The sequence below is a fragment of the Atta colombica genome, unplaced genomic scaffold, assembly GCF_001594045.1.
Source record: "Atta colombica isolate Treedump-2 unplaced genomic scaffold, Acol1.0 scaffold126, whole genome shotgun sequence".
In the NCBI taxonomy this organism is placed as follows: domain Eukaryota; kingdom Metazoa; phylum Arthropoda; class Insecta; order Hymenoptera; family Formicidae; genus Atta; species Atta colombica.
This window is the reverse complement of record NW_017259213.1, coordinates 3301203-3311552: the sequence shown is the minus strand read 5'-3', so window position 1 is coordinate 3311552 and position 10350 is coordinate 3301203.

The window sequence follows — 10350 nt, the reverse complement described above, 5'->3', positions numbered from 1 at the left end:
ATATATATATATATTATGTATAAATAGAAATTTATACATAGATAATTTATTTATATATTTTTTTTATCACGTAACATTTTTAATAATTTATACCTCTAATTTAAATTCATAATTTGTAATTATTGATTGTTAAACATAACATAATAAAAAAATACAACAAAAATTTCTTACTTGCCAAGATCAAGAATTCTTTTCTATTTCTGTTACCATTTCATTTATTTCGTGCAGCCGCAAATGACAGTCAACGTCGCGTCGCGTCAGGCGGACCGTGTACTTAAAACTTTAAATATGTTGACTCCAGAACTTCGCGTTACGTCATAGTACTAACATTTCAAGATACAAACTGCAATCCACAAGCAAGCACAAACGAGGTACAAATACGATACGCAAGCGTGACAAAGGATTATCTAATTAAACCGCGCGCGCGAGTTACGTCACGACCAACGTAACGCAACTAATCGCTTTGCTTAACGAGAACGAATCGACATGCAGGCAGCTTAAATAATTATCTATCGACGATCGATCCGCTAAATTAAAACGCACCTTATGTAATGCATAAGCTGGAGCATTACGGCGTGACTTATATAAGTTAGCGACGTTTTGATTCATTAGCTCTTAAAAGCATCTCCTTGAAAAACTAATTAAGAAAGGCGAGCTACTAGATTAAAGTTTTTGTTGATAACTTTTGCATATAAACTCAAGCTGAGAAACGCGATGGATGGTTTACGCAGCACCTCATTTTTATCAGTGATGAAAGATTGACTGTAATACAATCAAGCCCAATTCTCTACAATTATATATTTATATGTATATATATCGATATTATTATAAATTAAAGAGAAAAATATCATTGATATATATATATATATATATATAATTAATTTATAATCATTCGAATATATATTTAAGTTTAAAATATATTTTTTTAAAGCATCGCGTAATTTCTTCTCTATGTAAAATTGATTTAGGATATATTGAACTTATGTAAGCGATCACATTTACTTCCAAGTTTGTTAGCTTGTGTAAGTCTAATTGTAAATTTAACATTCTTGATGCTATAATTTCAGGTAAATTAGAAAAATTTATAGCATGACAAAAACTATCTTAAGTTTCGATTAATTAAAACTTTCTTGCATTTCGCAACAATCAATATTTATCTATGGATTGGAAACTTGTAATAACCATGTAGTAACGACGATACAGTTACCCAGCCAATGATTAATATTAATATTTCAACATAATCGATCGAATAACTTAAGACGCTTTTATTAGGGAAGAAGCGACAATCCTACATAATCTTTTGTTATCGCTAATCTTGCTCGACAGAAGAAAGTCGCTGAGCTATTCAGCTTTCTCATTAAATTATGCCCGTGTGGAAAGTACGGCCTTTCATGAGCTGTCACTGTGCCAGCCTTAAATAGAAGGTGCCCGAAACTTCTGTTCCCCCATCGAAAGACTCCATCGCCGAATAACTTTTAATGTACAAAGATCACCAGGTTCTGTGTTCTATCGCGAGTCATCGTAATCAAAGGTCACATCTACTCTTCCCTCTATAATTGAAGAACAAAGAAGCGAAATGCAAATAAAGCTGAATTAAAGTCAGTTGAAACCATTGGCCAAATAACTGATGGTCTTCACCGTCCACAAAGCGATGTACTGAAAGGCACGAGAAATGCCTTATTTCTTTCCGCTCTGTACAATTTCAATCATGTTCCAGAAGTAGTTAAAGTTCCAGAAATAGTTAAAATTAATTATTAACTTTATAATAAGTATCAATTAAAAAAACCCCTGATTAATTGTAAATTAAAGAGTTAAAATAAAAAATATAATCTATTTATTTAATAATTAGAAATTGAAGAATGTCTTTATTATCTAATGAATTCTAGAATTAAAGAGAAATTGAAAACAAAAATAGAAAAAAAAACAGTTTATATTTTACGTTCATATGCATTTTCTGAATTAAATAAATATACTCATGTAAAAAAAATACCAAAAACAGAAATTACATATAAAAATTACATATAACCGTACACAGATAAACATGATGCCATATTTGCTATCCTCAAGTGACTCTGCGGATACTCACATGAAAGAAACACGTCGCGAGGTATACGAAGAAAAACGTCAAGCGAGATATCGTTATCGCACGTTTCATGAATTCATCGCGATAAAATGTATATAAGCTGTCCCGAGTGGCATGCGTATTTTTCAACTCGTGCAATTGCAAGCGCATGTTCATATTGCACTGTATGTTTTGTCAATGTTTTAATCATATTATTTCAATATAGTAGCTAATATTTATTAATATCGTATATGAAGTGATACATCTCTTTTTATAAAATACTTAAAAAAATCGCATATTATTTTTTTATTCATGTCATTGATCAGAGGTTGCATTAACCCGTTTTGTATCCATGGGTTGAAATATTTCGAGCGCTCTTTTATAAAACGTGTCACCTTGGTAAATTTTTTCAAGAGTTTTATTAAATCAATTTAAAAACTGATTTTAAAATTTTGATTTAAGAAATTTGTTATTTATTCGCGCGCGCGCGAAGCAAAAAAAACAATAAAAATATAAAAATTGAAAAATCTATTGTAATAAATAGGCATATTTAAGTCCATAAATTTTTTAATCTAAAAATGCTCTTTTCTGCATTTTAATGCAGAATAATATCGGTTTTATTTAAAAATCATAATTTCGAATTCGATATGAAGAAAGAATAATTTTTTTCACTGAATCATTTTATTTATTTACTGATTTTAAATAATCTATAAACAACATTATTTCAATAATGTTGTTTAATCAATTAAAAAAAATTCTAAAATTTGAGGTCCCTAAAAATTTGCTGTCCTGGATCCACTCAAGTCATACTTTAATACGACACGTCATCGATATTAAAAGAATTCCAAAATAAAATTTAAGCGCTACACATAAAATAAAACAAACAATTTTGATGTGTTAATAAATTTCTAAAAGACGATATTATTTCTTTTAATTCAGCTCGAACGAAAATGCACGCTACAACATTGCAGAAAGTTCTGTATTAATCATCCGTGTCTGTTATATATAACAAAAGCGTCGAACTTCTTAGAAGCTGCGCATCAATCTCGCCTAAAACGTTTGACAGAGTAAAATATTACGAGGCGTTTGAAGCGCAATCAAGCTGTAGTCCCGTACAAACGGCCTCGACTCGATTAGCCTTGTACATCCTTACATCCATATATGCAGGAGCTTATTCGCGATAATGGCGGGCGTGAACGATATTTCACGACGGCCCCTATATCATCCTGAACTACAGCATATAAGCAAGTGCGATCGCGGATAACGAGCGACGGCTTTGTCCGTAAGCTGTCACGGGTTGTGCAACCTGATTCCGAGGAGAGCATAGTAGGAAATTACAGCGCGCGTTCGTGTCCGCGCTACGATCGATCAATGCACCGATAGTTTTTCAAAATCGTCTTCGCTTCGTAATCATTAGTCACTCCAAAACCGGGATTGACAAAGATATTAAATGATATTTTGCGTCATAAGCAAAATTTAACCCAGTTTCACAAGGAAAAGGAAGAAGAGAGAGAAAGAGAACTCTTCCACTACTGATAATCAACTTTGCCAGCATTAGCGACGATTAATAGTTGTTCCACGCTGGCAGCTGCGAGTGAAGGCTCGGTTCAGCGTTTTGGAAATGTTAACTCGGACGTATTAAGTCCGCTAATTATATCGTATCCTGTGTACATGTGCGAATTACCGCCACAAAGGCAGAAATTTCGAATACTCAGTCAGTAACGGCGCGACATAATTACGTAATATTTCAAAATTACACCTCTGACCGATATCATTCGAGACATATTACTTTTTTATCTTTTTGTTACACAAATCGACTGTTTGTATTCACGAGATATTCGTGCAAAAAACCTACATATAGGATATTAATATTCCGCCGGATATTTTGGGCTTATCGACTTAGCGGCGTCTCTTTAAGATCCTACGCGTCTGCCTCTTTAATCTTATGGAAGGTAAATTTATCATTAGGCAAACAAGACAGACGGCAATGTTTGCACCTTATTATAGGTCCCTTTTATATATATGTATGCATACTTTTGCTGCGTGTGTATTTGAAGATATAATAAATATATGCGGCTCTCACACAGAGATAGAAAGTGAATCAATTTATCGTTATTTTATGTAAATTATATTAACGCGTAATTATATCAACGCTTTTTTGATAATATTATTTTTCTATTAATAATAAATTCATAGTATTATTATACTATCATATTCATAGTATTATTATAATATTATATATCACAGTACTATTATTATTAAAAAATATAATCGATCATCTATAGCAGCGCATACGAACAATTTATAGAATATTTTTTAATTCTACATTAAAAATTTTTTAAAAATATGCAATAACTAGGAAATAGCCTTAGTCAAGCTGGATTTTTAGTGCTTAAGTAATTCGGAGTGAATTATATATATGTATCCAATCCTGCAAACTGTGCGGCGAATTCAATTTTAAGTCTTGAAATGCAATCTTAACAGAGCTAGAATAATATTACAAATTAAATTGACAAGCAATTTAACAATATTGATATCTATTATAGACATCTTAGAAAGATATTAATAATCTAATGCTGAAAGCATGTAACATAAAGATATGAATTTTAGTTGTACAATATATGATAATTTGTCCTTATTTTTTAATTCCGGAAATAAAAGTCTATTTCTGTCTTACATAGCAAGTTTTTTCTAAAATATCTTACTATCTTTTAAAATATGTTATCTCTTCAGTTTAGATAAAATTAATATTACGTGTTTATTATAGAGAAATGTCTAAAGTCTATTATCATATATTTAATAAACAATTATACATAAACAATATAAATACGTATGTTTATTTTTTTTATCGCTTTATTTTATCGCTACGAGAAGTAATACATCTCATAGCGAGAAATTTTTTGAAAATTTTTAATAAAGAAATTCAAAAAAACTTTTATTTTCAAACATTTTTAGCAGCTGGATATTACGTAAAAATTTCATTCATTCGCATTATATATCTACCATTAGAAAACAAATTAGCATGTTATATTAAATAAATATATAAGTTAAACAAATATTCCAAGATAATATATTTTTGTAAATAATATATATAATAAAATTATACATATATACGCACATATGCATTGTATCGTTACGTAAGGCATACCAGAGGCAATGTCGTTACGAAAATGGCTTAAGCCCGTGTTAATTAAGGAAGGCTTTAGCCAGTACCGGCTATAATCACCCGCAGCGGGCGTCGCCATGGCGACTACAGAATGCGTAGAAAATGGCCGCGAGATGAGGAAATGAATGAAGTAGAGGAAAGGAGAAAGGGAGACTAAGGCCGCCAGTGCAACTGTTTTTACAAGACAGGATCGTCGGTCATTTGTCAGTCTCTCTCCGTCTCATCCTTCCTATTTCTCATCACAAGACAGCCTACACGTTATGATTGGTGGTTATTACACCACACAACTGACTGTATTATCTTCATGTCGTAGCAAACTGCGTATTCTGTTGATTTTCTATGGTCCATATGCATTATTTATGCTCCATTATCTCACTAATCGAACATCACAATCAGAAAAAAGTTCTTCTACTGACAATAAGTTAATTAATTAAATTTACATTCAAATTGTGACACATATAATATGCAAAAAATCAATTAATATAAAAAAAATAAAATATCGTGTATTTTAACAACACCTGTTTAATAAATTTATAACAATCTAACTTGAGAAAATTCAAAAGCGTATTTTATTGCATTGAATAAAGTTTAATTGATAACTCATAAATTGATGACCATATAAACATAAACAATTTTATATATACAATTTTAACTTGTTTCAAATAAATATAACTAATTAGATTAATTAGCCAAATAGTTGATATCGAATATTCTATATGAATTTAATCTAGATATTACATCATAAAAACAAATTATTGTTACTATGAGTTTATTATTCTTTTCTTTATTATAAACCGATATTTTTATTTATTTAAAGCATATTCTTTATAAATATTTAAATGAATATATTTTTTTGTCTTCATTATTTTGTGAATAGATTACGTTTGATATAATAAATCAAATATTTTATATAGATTTTTAATTTAGATATTATTGTATCATTTGAAAAAGAAATTTATCGATAAGATAAATCAATTACAGTCTTACAAACCGAACGAATTTATTCTTCTTGTTACGAAAGTCGTAACAAGGAGCTAGCAAAAAAATGAAATTAGTAGAAGAAGACTATAATAACAATAGAAAAAAAACTAGTGATCGTAGCTCAGTCAATTTTTTTTTCAAGCAATACAAAGTACTTTACTACTACTCGAATATTTTATGTCGCAATCAGTCAGAGAATAGAATAGAGCGGAATCGAAATCAGTCGAAATCGGTATCAGTCCAGTCCAATACGGTTACACGAAGGGTTGCCGATTAATGCAAATGTCTAACCTATTGCGGTGCATAGCGTAGGCCCGATCTAACTGATGAGCCGATCGCGGAGAACCGTAAAGGACAGAAGAGAATGAACCAAGAGAATGGAACGAGCGAGTGAGCGAGACTAACGATGATATGGACATGGAGTTGTCTAGAGCGCGTGGAGTTGGTGCTCAGGGAAGGGTAGGAGAGGGTCTATTCTGAATTACCCCCAACCTAAACTGGACCTGCTCCACGACTGTTCGACCACAGCGCTTCAATTTAGAATGCTAATCAGGCGGCGTTCCTCCCTTCAGCCTCTCGGTCGACACACCGGCCATTGCGCCGGTTTAATGTCTATACGTGTATTCATCCCTTAATCTGACGGTACTTGGAGGGTCAGAGGTGAGTCGCCTTTAACCAAGAGCTAGTGCCACTATGTCAATGTCTCTGCCGTAGGAGAATTCTCGCCGCAGTGAGAGATCGAAGCTGGCCGGCAACATCCTTCTAGCAAAGCCGAGAATAGTTGGAGGTCGCCGACCCTGAGGACTCAACTGGTCCCCTCGCTTTGATCTCGCGTCAAGACAAGTATATAGACGAACGCATGTTTGAAGGCCGGACACCATTGATCGATGGACATTTTCTGCCCGTCAGCAAATCGTGCAGTGAATGAGAATAGCAAGCTGCCTCGAGACATCCGCTGTACAATGCCGGTACTATGTAACATACGAAATTGCAAAATTTAACCTCGCACCGGTAACAAATAGTCTATCCAACTTGTAATAAAAATAACCTACATAAATGGGAATTTAAATAAAAAATCTGTACAGTCAAAAAATATCGATGTGAATTTAATATCATATTTTTTAGAATGTACAACGGTGTTTGTATAATTCTCATCGTATTGGTGTTAATATTACTAGAATTTAATATCATTGATGTTAATATTAATATCACACAGTGAGAATTATGTAGACATCATATGATGTTAAATCCACATCGATATTTTTGAGAATATACGTTATAAGCGACAGATTAGATAAAATCTTTCGTGATACTTGTTAAACAAAACTTGCCTTTCTTAAAATAATCACTCAAATTCTGCAAGAAAGCACAGTAAGACGCGATATCTCAATTCATAATTCACAATTATAATCCAGCAGCTCATTTCATACCTAATTAAGCCATCTTACCGCAACTGATAATTTCTCGAGCTGAATATAGATGTCCTTCGTGATTAATTTTCATTAAACAGGAAAGTATCTCTTCTGATAAACGAAGATATCTGTGTATTTTAAATGTCTCTTGTTTAAGAGAACGGATGGATCAGGAGACAGAATTTCAATTAAACATTTACGCGCCGCGAAAGTCCTCCAACGTCTTACGTAACTTTACGCGGAGCAGCTTCAGAATCATTGAATCATTTATTAATTCGCTGATGGAAGTACCGTTATATGTAGGAAAATTCTCGGCACGTTCCTCTCTAATTGATGAACTTGTTAATTAGCTAATAACAATGAAAGCCCCACTAAACTAACAGCTCGTAATCGAATTCAGTTTTGACGTATATAATCAATCAATACAATAACAAAAATATCTTCCAAATAAATCGAATCTTCGAAATAAAGAACATTAAACAAAGTGGAAAAAAATAAAGCGTACAATTATCATGTCGGGCGACGAGCCAATCCGTGACTGCAGGATTTAAATAAAATTATCGGTAATTCCATGAACAATCCGACACGCTCTGAATACAAGTGTCAAGCTAAATTACATAGCTACAACGTAAAATCTATAGCTATACGTGCGCGCGCGCGAACTCGGGGCACGGAAAGAGGATTTTGTTTAAATTCGCATTTAATTTTACCGCGCGAAATCCGAATAACGATTTAATTTACGTCACGCCAGTATATTCATCGCGTCCGAAAGAAAATTAATGGATTTTACGCCAACGGCGAAAGCCGGACGTACTACTAAATTATCAAGAGAGCGCTCATGTAATGCACGAGCTGACGCGGCTAGTCACGTTACATTGCCACGAACTGAACAAAGAGTACATGCTGAAAACGCACACTTTACTCGGCAAACAAGATTTATATTCAGACACAGTTTCTGAGATAAATGGGACTGTATACCTTTATCTCATCAGTTGAATATATGAGAAATATGCGCGTACAAAACGATCTTTACTCCATTCGGTTTATATGTATCATTTAATTGCAATTTAAATGACGATATCAAACAGAATAAAATTACTGTAGGCGCAAGAGGAAACACTACGGAATTACAATTTCAATCGCAGCGATGCTGTACAATTGCTTTCCGAGTTGCTATGCCCCACTTTACTCAATGACACGATAAAAGCAACTGGAACAGACCGTCACTGACGAGAAATAAATTACCGCCAAACGTATCGTTACGCTGCAACGTTTTATAAAAACTATCGTGAAATCTTTTGATTACTTCTAACAACTTCGTTAAAATGTAATCGTTTCGCACTTTCGCATAACCATTTTGATCTGAAAGAAATCATTCTTGTTAACGCCGAGCAGACGTGATATCAATAATTGACAAAGGAACAGAAAGATTCATCGTGCAAATGAAAAAAATTAAATGATCTGAACTTTTTCGTACAGTTATAATAATTAATAGATGGATTGCAATTCATTTCAAATTTAAACATTTCTCTATCTAAGTTTATAATCAGCGACACAAGAATTTCACAATAAGAAAAAAAGAGTATTCAAATCATAGCATAAAAATTATCTTTTTATTCCCTATATATAAAATACGCAAAAGATCATCAAGGTACAAAATTATGTTCAAATTTCAAACAACAAATATATCTAAACAAAAAAAAATTTTTTTCTAAAAATTTAAAAAATTCGAAACAATATTTCCTTGCCTAATTTTGAAAATTGAGCAAAATCCTCTAATTAAATTAACTGAGCTTTTCTGGATCGGTGAATGTACGAATTTGGCTAAACCCGAAGAGTAATTAAATTTTCATCGAGACACGGCCTCAACTCGACTCGATGGTCGTCGATCTGTGCCGCGTTGATGCGCGACCACGCAAATTGCACAATCGACAGGTGGCGATGACGATTTTGAGCCCGGAGGAGCGACACGTTGATTGCAAACGCGGTCACGTTCTTCTCCAGAGATATATATCAATCCCGAAAGACATACTAATCACGCGCCATTCTTGTGCCGACACCGCCATATTCTCCGCTGCTCTTCTGCCTTCCAATTTTCGATAGAACGCACCTGGGCTTCGTATACACGACATGACGCACGACAGTGAAGCTTGATATTTCAATTCAACTGCCACAGAAGAATTGACATTCAAATAAGTAAACGATTAGCAAATGTTGCATTTTGTTGATAATTGTGAATAGAGATAATTGTTTTCTAGACAATGTAATAACTTGGTAGAAAATAAGAAGCAATACAATTCAATCGAGTCATTTTCTAGAAATAGACAAACATTTCATCGATGAACGATTTCTAGATCACTCTGTTTAATACAGAAGTACTGAAAAGATACTGAAATCCATCTAGGTGGATGACGTAGTCTATTCTCAATATGGTGATTCCGAGATACATCGACAAAACCCAGCGTGTTTACAAAACTCTGTGATTGCAAAAAATGATTCGTAGGCAAATCGCGAGAGGATTCCGGAACCGTAAGGAGCGAGGTCGAAAATCAAACGTGAAACCCTGGGTATCTTCGGAGGAAATACGCATGAAAGGAGCACAAGAGAGAAAGGAGGATCGAGGCCAGGGGAATACGTATTCAAAGCCAGTTCACTCAGTAACGAGATTCGGCCGAAATTCCGAAATTCAGAAACGCCCCGTTATATACTTGTTTCTTTCTCGTCCTGCT